The sequence below is a fragment of the Rhinopithecus bieti genome, unplaced genomic scaffold, assembly GCF_001698545.2.
Source record: "Rhinopithecus bieti isolate Rb0 unplaced genomic scaffold, ASM169854v2 scaffold_53422, whole genome shotgun sequence".
In the NCBI taxonomy this organism is placed as follows: Eukaryota; Metazoa; Chordata; class Mammalia; order Primates; family Cercopithecidae; genus Rhinopithecus; species Rhinopithecus bieti.
In genome coordinates, this window is record NW_016821178.1 from 1,357,664 (window position 1) to 1,367,255 (window position 9,592).

Here is a 9,592-nt window from a genome sequence, read left to right on the forward strand (position 1 = left end):
AAAAAAAAAAAAAAAAAAAAAAAAAGCAGGAACTTGAAGGTCCAAGGCAGGGGAAGCTTTCTCTCTGACCAGAACTGTGAGCCCAAGAGTGTGGGGGGAAATCTCCTTGACTTTTTTCTCTATCTTCTCACTGCTCTCCGCTGAAGGCGTAAGCAATGTCCAGAAGTGTGGAACAGAGTGAAGAAATGAAAGCCCACCCTTTCTAAACAGGGGACCCCTAGGAACTTGAAAGTGTCAGTGAGGCCATGGACAGGAGAGAGCTGAAAGAAGAGATCCCGTCAAGTTGTCCATGAATCCCGGGATCACCCTCAAACTCTGTATGCATGGACTTGATCCTAGACAGCACAGCAAAGTCCTATAGAACTAAACTACAGGGTATACTAGGACTCAGACCCTAGACTGGTCGCTCAGGCACACAAACGACAAATCCAAATAGTACTGCAGAGAAGGGATAGGTCATCTAGCAGACTAAGAATACGGAGGACCTGAACAACACTCGAAGCCATCTAGACCCAACCCAACAGGTGTGCATTGAATACTCCACCCAACAGCAGAATACACATTCTTCTTCTTTTTTTTTTTTTTTTTTTGAGAGGGAGTCTTGCTCTGTCACCCAGGCTGGAGTGCAGTGGCACAATCTCGGCTCACTGCAAGCTCCGCCTCCCAGGTTCACGCCATTCTCCTGCCTCAGCCTCCCGAGTAGCTGGGACTACAGGCGCCTGCCACACCACACCTCGCTAATTTTTTTGTATTTTTAGTGGAGACGGGGTTTCACCGTGTTAGCCAGGATGGTCTCGATCTCCTGACCTTGTGATCCGCCCGCCTCGGCCTCCCAAAGTGCTGGGAGTGAGCCACCGCACCCGGCCTTCTTTTTTATTTTTATTTTATTTGTTTATTTATTTATTGAGATGGAGTCTTGCTCTGTCGCCCAGGCTGGAGTGCAGTGTGTGATCTTGGCTCACTGCAAGCTCTGCCTCCCAAGTTCAAGTGATTCTCCTGCCTCAGCCTTCCTAATAGCTGAGACTACAGGCATCCGCTACCATGCCCGGCTAACTTTTTGTATTTTTAGTAGAGACAGGGTTTCACCGTGTTAGCGAGGATTATCTTAACCTCCTGACCTCGTGATCCACCCACCTCAGCCTCTCAAAGTGCTGGGATTACAGGCATGAGCCACCGTGTCCAGCTCCAAATTCTTCTTAAGTGCACATGGAACATTCTCTAGGACAGACCATATGTTAGGACACAAAACAAGTTCAGTAAGTTTTAAAATATCAACATATCAACTAGGCACAGTGGTTCACACCTGTAATCCCAGCACTTTGGGAGGCCAAGTCGGGTGTTTATCACCTGAGGTCAGGAGTTCGAGACCAGCCTGGCCAACATGGCAAAACCCTGTCTCTACTAAAAATACAAAACTTAGCCAGGCATGGTGGCACGCGCCTGTAATCCCAGCCACTCAGGAGGCTGAGGTATGAGAATCTCTTGAACCCGGGAGGCAGAGGTTGCAGTGAGCCAAGATCATGCCATTGCACTCTAGCCTGGGCAACAAGAGCAAAACTCCATCTCAAAAAACAATCAACATTATACAAAGTATCTTCTCTAGTTACAACAGAATAAAGCTAGTAATGAATAATGGAAGGAAAAGAGCTGCAAAATATACAACAGCAACCTACTAGAAATGCAAGGACAGCCTGGGCGCAGTGGCTCACCCCATAATCCCAGCACTTTGGGAGGTTGAGGCAGGTGGATTGCTTGAGCCCAGGACTCTGAGGCCAGTGTGGGCAACATAGTGAGACCTGGTTGTTCCAAAAAATACAAAAAATTAGGCTGGACACAGTGGCTCACACCTGTAATCCCAGCACTTTGGGAGGCTGAGGCAGGTGGAGGTCAGGAGTTTGAGACCAGCCTGGCCAACCTGGTGAAACCCCGTCTCTACTAAAAATACAGCAATTGTCTGGGCGCGGTGGCTCAAGCCTGTAATCCCAGTACTTTGGGAGGCTGAGACGGGCGGATCACGAGGTCAGGAGATCGAGACCATCCTGGCTAACACGGTGAAACCCCGTCTCTACTAAAAAATACAAAGAACTAGCCGGACGAGGTGGCAGGCGCCTGTAGTCCCAGCTACTCGGGAGGCTGAGGCAGGAGAATGGCGTAAACCTGGGAGGCAGAGCTTGCAGTGAGCTGAGATCCAGCCACTGCACTCCAGACTGGGCAACAGAGCAAGACTCCGTCTCAAAAAAAAAACAAAATACAGCAATTAGCTAGGCACAGTAGTGGGCGCCCGTAATCCCAGCTACTCTGGATGCTGAGGAAGGAGAATCATTTGAACCTAGGCAGCCAAGGTTGCAGTGAGCCGAGATCGCGCCACTGCACTCCAGCCTGGACAACAAAAGAGAAACTCCATCTCAAAACACACACACACACACACACACACACACACAAATTAGCCAGACATGGTGGTGTGTGCCTGTGGTCCAGTAACTCTGGAGGCTGAGGTGGGAGGATCACCTGAGCCTGGGAGTCAAGGCTGCAGTGAACCATGGTTGCACCACTGCACTCCAGCTTGAGCAACAGAGTGCAACCCTGTTTCCACCCCTAAAAAAGAAAGAAATGTAAGGACAGAGTGATAAATCTAAAATTTTAGTTGGCAGCTTCAACATACCTATTTTAATAAGTTAACGTCAAGTAAAAGCAAAAAGTATGCAGAGGGTTTAAATTACACAGTTAGCAAAGTATGTCATAGATATACAGATAAACTTTGTACCCACTAAGAGAGAATATTCAGTCTCCTTTTTTTTTTTTTTTAATTAGTGAGACAGGGTCTCACACTCTCAACCCAGGCTGGAGTGCAGTGGTGCAGTCATAGCTCACTGTAGCCTAGAACTCTTGGACTCAAGCAATCCTCCCACTTCAGCCTCCTGAGTAGCTGGGACCACAGGGGTGCACCACCATGCACAGTTGATTGTTAAAAATGTTTTGTAGAGGCAGGGTCTCCATATGTTGCCCCAGCTGGTCTTGAACTTCTGGACTCAAGCAATCCTCCTGCCTCAGCGTCTCAAAGTGCAGGGATTACAGGCATGAGTCACTGCACCCAGCCTTATGTGTTTAAATACATCAATTTTTAAGGACCAGCAATTCAAAAGAAAAGCATACAAAGGATGTGAACAGTCACTTCTCAGAAAAGGAGATGCAAATGGCTCTTACACATGTGAAAAATGCTTGATCTACTCATAACCAGAGAAATGCAAATTCTCTAATGCAAACTGCCCAGAGAGACCTTGGTGTCGAAATATCATTCTCCAGTGAAAAGAACCAGAACTTTCGGAGGAATGGGTGATTCTAGAGCTGGGATGCAGAGAATACAAAATGAACCTGGAGCATCTTACAGTGTTATAAAATAAGGAAATGGAGAGGGGAAGATGGGGGCCATGTTGAGTACACAGGAGCTCACTTACATACTGAATGAAGTCCCTAATGAAGGGGGCCTAGGGGCCAAATTGAAACAACTTAGCTAACACAATTAAGTATGATGGGTTTTGTTTGTTTGTTTTTGAGACACAGTCATGCTCTGTCACCCAGGCTGGAGTGCAGTGGCATAATCTTGGCTCACTGCAATCTCCTCCTCCCAGGTTCAAGCAATTCTCCTGCCTCAGCCTCCCGAGTAGCTGAGATTACAGGCGCATGCCACCAAGCCCAGCTAATTTTTTTGTATTTTTTAGTAGAGACGGGGTTTCACTATGTTGGCCAGGCTGTTCTCTATGTTGGCCAGGCTATTCTTGAACTCCTGACCTTGTGATCCACCCCCTTTGGCATCTCAAAGTGCTAGGATTACAGGCGTGAGCCACCGCGCCTGGCCAGTATGATGGTTTTTTATAACAAAAGAATTAAATAAACAAATGAAGAAGAAAATAATCTTCCTTACCGGAGGCATGTGGAGGAAATAGAGCCACCCTGCCTTCATTCCATAGCAGACATCTCCTGATGTCATCCTATGTGACAGGATCTGGGCTGGGGCTGGACTATGACAGGCCCCCTCAGGAGCTCACAGTCTGCTGGCAGGACGGAGGTGACATCATGAGTGTGCAGTTATCTTATATACAGGCACACACCCACTTCTCCTCTTTCAGCTTCTCTAGTTGAGTGCCACATTTTGCTCTTTCTCGGTACTCTTTTTGTAAATTGAGATATAAATTACATGAAATAAAATGCACCCATTGTAAGTATACAGTTTGATGTGTTTTGAGGTCCCTGTGTAACTGCCACCCCAATCAAAATAAAGAACATTTCTTAGCACTCCAGGAAGCTTTCTCCTGCCCCCACCTCAGGCAACCACCAATCTAATTTCTGTTACTGTAGCTTACTTTTGCTTGTTCTAGAATTTCATAAAAATGAAATCATGGAGTATGTACCTTTTGAGTCTGGCTTCCTTCCCTCAACTTGCTGTCTGAAGAATGCATCCACATTGCTTTGTTTATCAACGGCTCATTCCTTTTTCTTGCTGAGTAGTATTCCATTGTGTGGATGTACGACAGTTTCTTTATCCCTTCACCTGTTGATGGCCACTTCACCTGTTGACGGACTACTTCACCTGTAGTCCCAGTTACTTGGGAGGCTGAGGCAGGAGAATGGCGTGAACCCGGAAGGTGGAGCTTGCAGTGAGCTGAGATCACGCCACTGCACTCCAGCCTGGGCGACAGAGTGAGACTCCATCTCAAAAAATAAAAAAAAATTAAAAATTAAAAAAAAAAACAAGATTAGGAAACAAAAAGAAGCCAGAAAGAGCCAAACCAGGACTGCACAGGCACAAGTGTCCCAGCTCCCCACATCCTCACCAGCAGCTGGTAGTGCCTCCTTTTGAAGCCATGTCAGTAGTATCTCATTGTGGTTTTAATTTGCATTCCTAGATGTCTCATGATGTTGAGCACCTTTTTACGTGCTTATTGGACATTCATGTATCTCTTTTAGTGAATTGTCTGTTCAAATATTTGGCCCATTAAAAAAATTGGGTTGCTTCTTCTTAAGAATGAGTTGTAGTTCAGAGCCATCACTCTGTGTGTGTGTGTGTGTGTGTGTGTGTGTGTGTGTGTGTGTGTGTGTGTGTTTGAGACGGAGTCTCCCTCTGTCACCTAGGCTGGAGTGCAGTGGCACGATCTCAGCTCACTGCAAGCTCAGCCTCCCAGGTTCAAGTAATTCTCCTGCCTTAGCCTCCTGAGTAGCTAGAACTACAGGGGGCACGTCACCACACCTGGCTAGTTTTTTGTGTTTTTAGTAAAGATGGGGTTTCACCATGTTGGCCAGGCTGGTCTCTAACTCCTGACCTCAGGAGATCAACCTGCCTCGGCCTCCCAAAGTGCTGGGATTACAGGTGTGAGCCACTGTGCCCAGCCCAGGGCCATGTTTTTAATAACACCAAAGGGAACCAGATTTCTCTCTGTTAGAACCCTCACCTGGCCTCCTCCTAGGGAATTGTCAGTAAAATCTAAACACCAGGTTCTGGTCCTTCACAGTCTAGCCCTGCCCCTTCTCTGACCAGCTCCCCCCATCCCCCCCTCCCGCCACACACCTTGGCTCAGTCCTTTCTTTGACACTCCCTGCCTGGCTGTCCTCTCAACCAGCCAGACATTGGTTATCTATTACCAGGAATACCTTATTCAGGATTCTCTGGATATGTTTAGTGTTTATTTCACCACCACCACCAGTAGCAGCGGAAAAAGCTGGAGCCTTGGTGTACCCTAGGCTGTTGGATGAATAAATGAATGTCAAGAAAGGCTTCTCTGAGGAAGCAGTACTGCATTACAGTCACTGAAGAATAAGGAGGAGTTAATTAGAGAAGAAGGTGGAGAAGCATTCTGGGTAGAGGGGTCAGCATGGACAATGGCTCTGTGGCATGGTTTGTTCCAGGAACTGCAAGAGGTCCATGGGAGAGGTAGGGGAGGGAAGAACAGCAAGGGGTTATGTTTTCCTTCTATACCAAGACCCTGTGCAGGATGGGAAGCTCCCAAGGTTTTGTGTGTGTGTGTGTGTGCGTGTGTGTGTGTGTGTGTGTGTGTTTATCTTTGTGGGGAGGAAATGGAAGTGTTACAGGATCTCTGGGGTGTTAATTTTCTGGTTGGAAACCTCTGTGGCCAGTGTGGCACCTTTGCCTGAGTTCTTGTCTTGGAACCAGGAAGAATGAGGTACACAGACAAGTGGAGGGAGAACAAGTCAACAAGGAGGTTTACGGAGTGCTAGAAAGCTCAGAGGAGACCCACAGTGGGTAGCTCTTCTCTGTAGGGAGGTCATCCCATTGAGTGTTCAGCTCTCAGCAGAGAGGAGCCCTAGAGAGTGTGGCTCCTCTCTGTAGCTGGTCCTCCCAACCTCTGCTCAGCTTTGGCTGAGTCTGGGGCTTTTATGGGCCTCAGAGTGGAGGAAGTGTGAGCCCAGTTGATCTATGGGCAGCCATGGGTGGGCCAGAAAAGGCAGTACAAGTTCCCACTCTGGTTGGTCGGACTGGCAACCTGGACCCCAGCCTTCAGGCGCCTGGCCTGAAGGTGGGGCCTCACTGGGACCCGCCCCCTTCCAACCAGAAATCTATCTGCCTCTTGCTGCCATTCATGAAGCCCAGGCTTGCTCCGACTTTGCTCCCAGATCAAAGCAGGTGTCCAAAGCAGGAAGAAGCCAGGCAGCAGCAGAAGGCACTTCTGAGCCTGGGAGAGGAGGTGAGGGCCTTACTGGGCCCCTAAGAGTACAAGGATGCCTGAGCCTGCAGCTGTGGTTTGGGCGGCTGCAGCTGTGGGAAGAGGGGGCCTGGGGGCTCCTGTCTGCCCCATGGAGGAGGCCCCAGTCTGCAGCTGCGGTTTGGGTAGCTGCAGCTGCACCTGGGAGGGCAGGGCTCCTGCCTGCTCCATGGAGTGTGTAGCCCAGGCCATGCCTCCCTGCTGAGACTGGGTAATGACAGCAGCAGGTTGTCTGGAGCCATGGCTGCCATCAGAAGTGACCAATGACTGGTGATTGTCATGAGTGGTACAAGGTCAAGAGATAACCAGGTCTGGCCAGGGGTGGTAGCTCACACCTGTAATCCCAAACCTTTGGGAGGCCAAGGCAGGCAGATTGCTGGAGGCCAGGAGTTCAAGACCAGCCTGACCAACATGGCGAAACTCTGTCTCTACTAAAAATACAAAAATTAACTGGCTATGGTGGCACAGGTCTGTAATCCCAGCTACTTGGGAGACTGAGGCACAAGAATCGCTTGAATCTGGGAGGCAGAGGTTGCAATTGCAATGAGCCAAGATCATGCCACTGCACTCCAGCCTGGGTGACAGAGTGAGACTCTGTCTCAAGAAAGAAAAAATAGGTAACTAGGTCCACACATGTTTGTGTCTTTCTACAATGTCAGATTTTTATTCACCCTATACCCAAGGGTAAAAAAACAAAAGCCACGAGGTATCCCAAGGAGCCAATTTGCTGCTGCTGCTGCTGCTTTTTTTTTTTTTTTTTTTTTCCATACAAAATCTCACTCTGTCACCCAGGCTGGAGTGCAGCTGGAGTGCAGTGGCGCGATCTCAGCTCACTGCAAGCTCTGACTTCTGGGTTCAAGCAATTCTTATGCCTCACCCTTCCAAGTAGCTGGGGTTACAGGCCTGTGCCACCATGCCCAGCTAATTTTTGTATTTTTAGTGAAGATGGGTTTTCACCATGTTGGCCAAGCTGGTCTCAAACTCCTAACCTCAGGTGGTCTGCCTGCTTCAGCCTCCCAAAATGCTGGAATTATAGGCAAGGGCCACCATGCCCAGACCCAAGGAGCCAATTTTCCTTAGTACTTCCTGTTCACTCAGTAGTGAGCACACGGGCTCAAGCCACTCCACATGTCAGTCAATATTGCAAACCATACCTAATAGTATACTTAATCCACAAGTACATGTTATCGATTAAACATTCCACAACAAACAAAGTAGCATTTAACATCAAGAGAAAAAGATAGGAGACATGGTTAAGGAACCAGCCCCAGGGGAAGGAAGAAGACAAAAGGAATTCTAGTCTGGGCTTGAGGGTCTTGCAGAGTCTTTGAGGGGCAGAGCCTTGGGAGGCAGATGCAGAGTTCTTATCAAGTATGGCAGTGGAATGGTTGTCAGTTAAGGCTGCTGGGCTGCTGTTTTGTAGTCACAGAGTGCTCTGGTAAGAAATGATAGTGGAACAGTGTGCTTCTTTGTGTCCTTATCTGATTGGATGCAGTCTTTATTTGTTTATTTATTTATTGAGATGGAGTCTTGTTCTGTCGCCCAGGCTGGAGTGCAGTGGTGTGATTTCGGCTCACTGCAACCTATGCCTCCTGGGTTCAAGCGATTCTTGTGCCTCAGCCTCCCGCGTAGCTGAGATTACAGGCATGTGCCACCACGCCCAGCTAATTTTTGTATTTATAGTAGAGATGAGGTTTCACTGTATTGGCCAGGCTGGTCTCGAACTCCTGACCTCGTGATCCACCCACCTCAGCCTCCCAACGTGCTGGGATTACAGGCATGAGCCACAGCACCTGACCTTCTATTTTTTATTAAACAAAACATCTTGTCCTTGTTGGCAAAGCACCCTATGAAATATAAAATGAAGTCTTTTTCTAAGATGGAGTTAGTTATATCAAGGGTGCGCAGTAATGTGCTATAAGCTCTCTCCCGACTGCTGAGAGAGAAAACCTAAAGGCCTCTTAAAGACACCATCACAGCAGTTCAGCAGGTAGCGGGCAGGAATGGTTTCCAATCTAGTGTTGGTGAGAAGTAGACAGAGATCAGAGAAAGCTATAGGAGGTGAAAGTGGGAGGACCTTGGTTACCGACTGCCAGTGAGGAGGGACAAGGACAACCAGCAGGTCTCCGCTAGTCGGGTGGAAGGAAAGGAGGAGGCAGTGCCCTTCACAGAGGCACAGGAAGCTGGGTCTTGATCACGCTGAACTCCAGACACTCTCCAGACGTGCACGCATGAGTGTGGAGCGCGCGCGCGCGTGTGTGTGTGTGTGTATGTGAGAGAGAGAGAGAGAGAGATGTGTTGGGGTTGGGGGACTGCAGGTCAGGAAGTCCTGCAGATGTGCGTGCCTGTGTGTGTGTGCGTGTGTGTGTCTGTGTGTGTGCCTGGAGCTGCCCTTGCAGGTCTGAGAGTCCTCCAAGAATGGGTTGGGGGAGGCGGGTGCAGGACCAAGGCCTGGAACAGCCAACAAAGAGGCCCTGGAGGAGGGTGGGGCTGGCCGAGGACTGGAGGGGTGGTCAAGGAAGTCGCAAGAAAACTCCGGCCCCCAAGAAAGAGAGAGGACATGGGGTGCGGAGCTGACATCACGGCCGGGGTCTTTGCTGTTTAGACGCCTGGGTTCCCGGATTCCAGACACGCGCGCACGGGCAGGAAGTTAGACCAGAGACAGCGAGTATAGACAGCCCTTGTGGATAGGGGCAGACGGGTGGGAGCTACGAATGGGTGCTGCGGCGGTGATCGTGAGGCCTCCAGCGGCCCGAACCAGGATGAGGGAGAAGGCGGAGTCTGCGGAGGCCCCAGACCCAGGCGCGGGGGGGTCGGACCCAGCATCCCCCGCCGCTGGGGTCCGAGGGGGAGGGGCGGGCCGGAGGAGCGGGTGG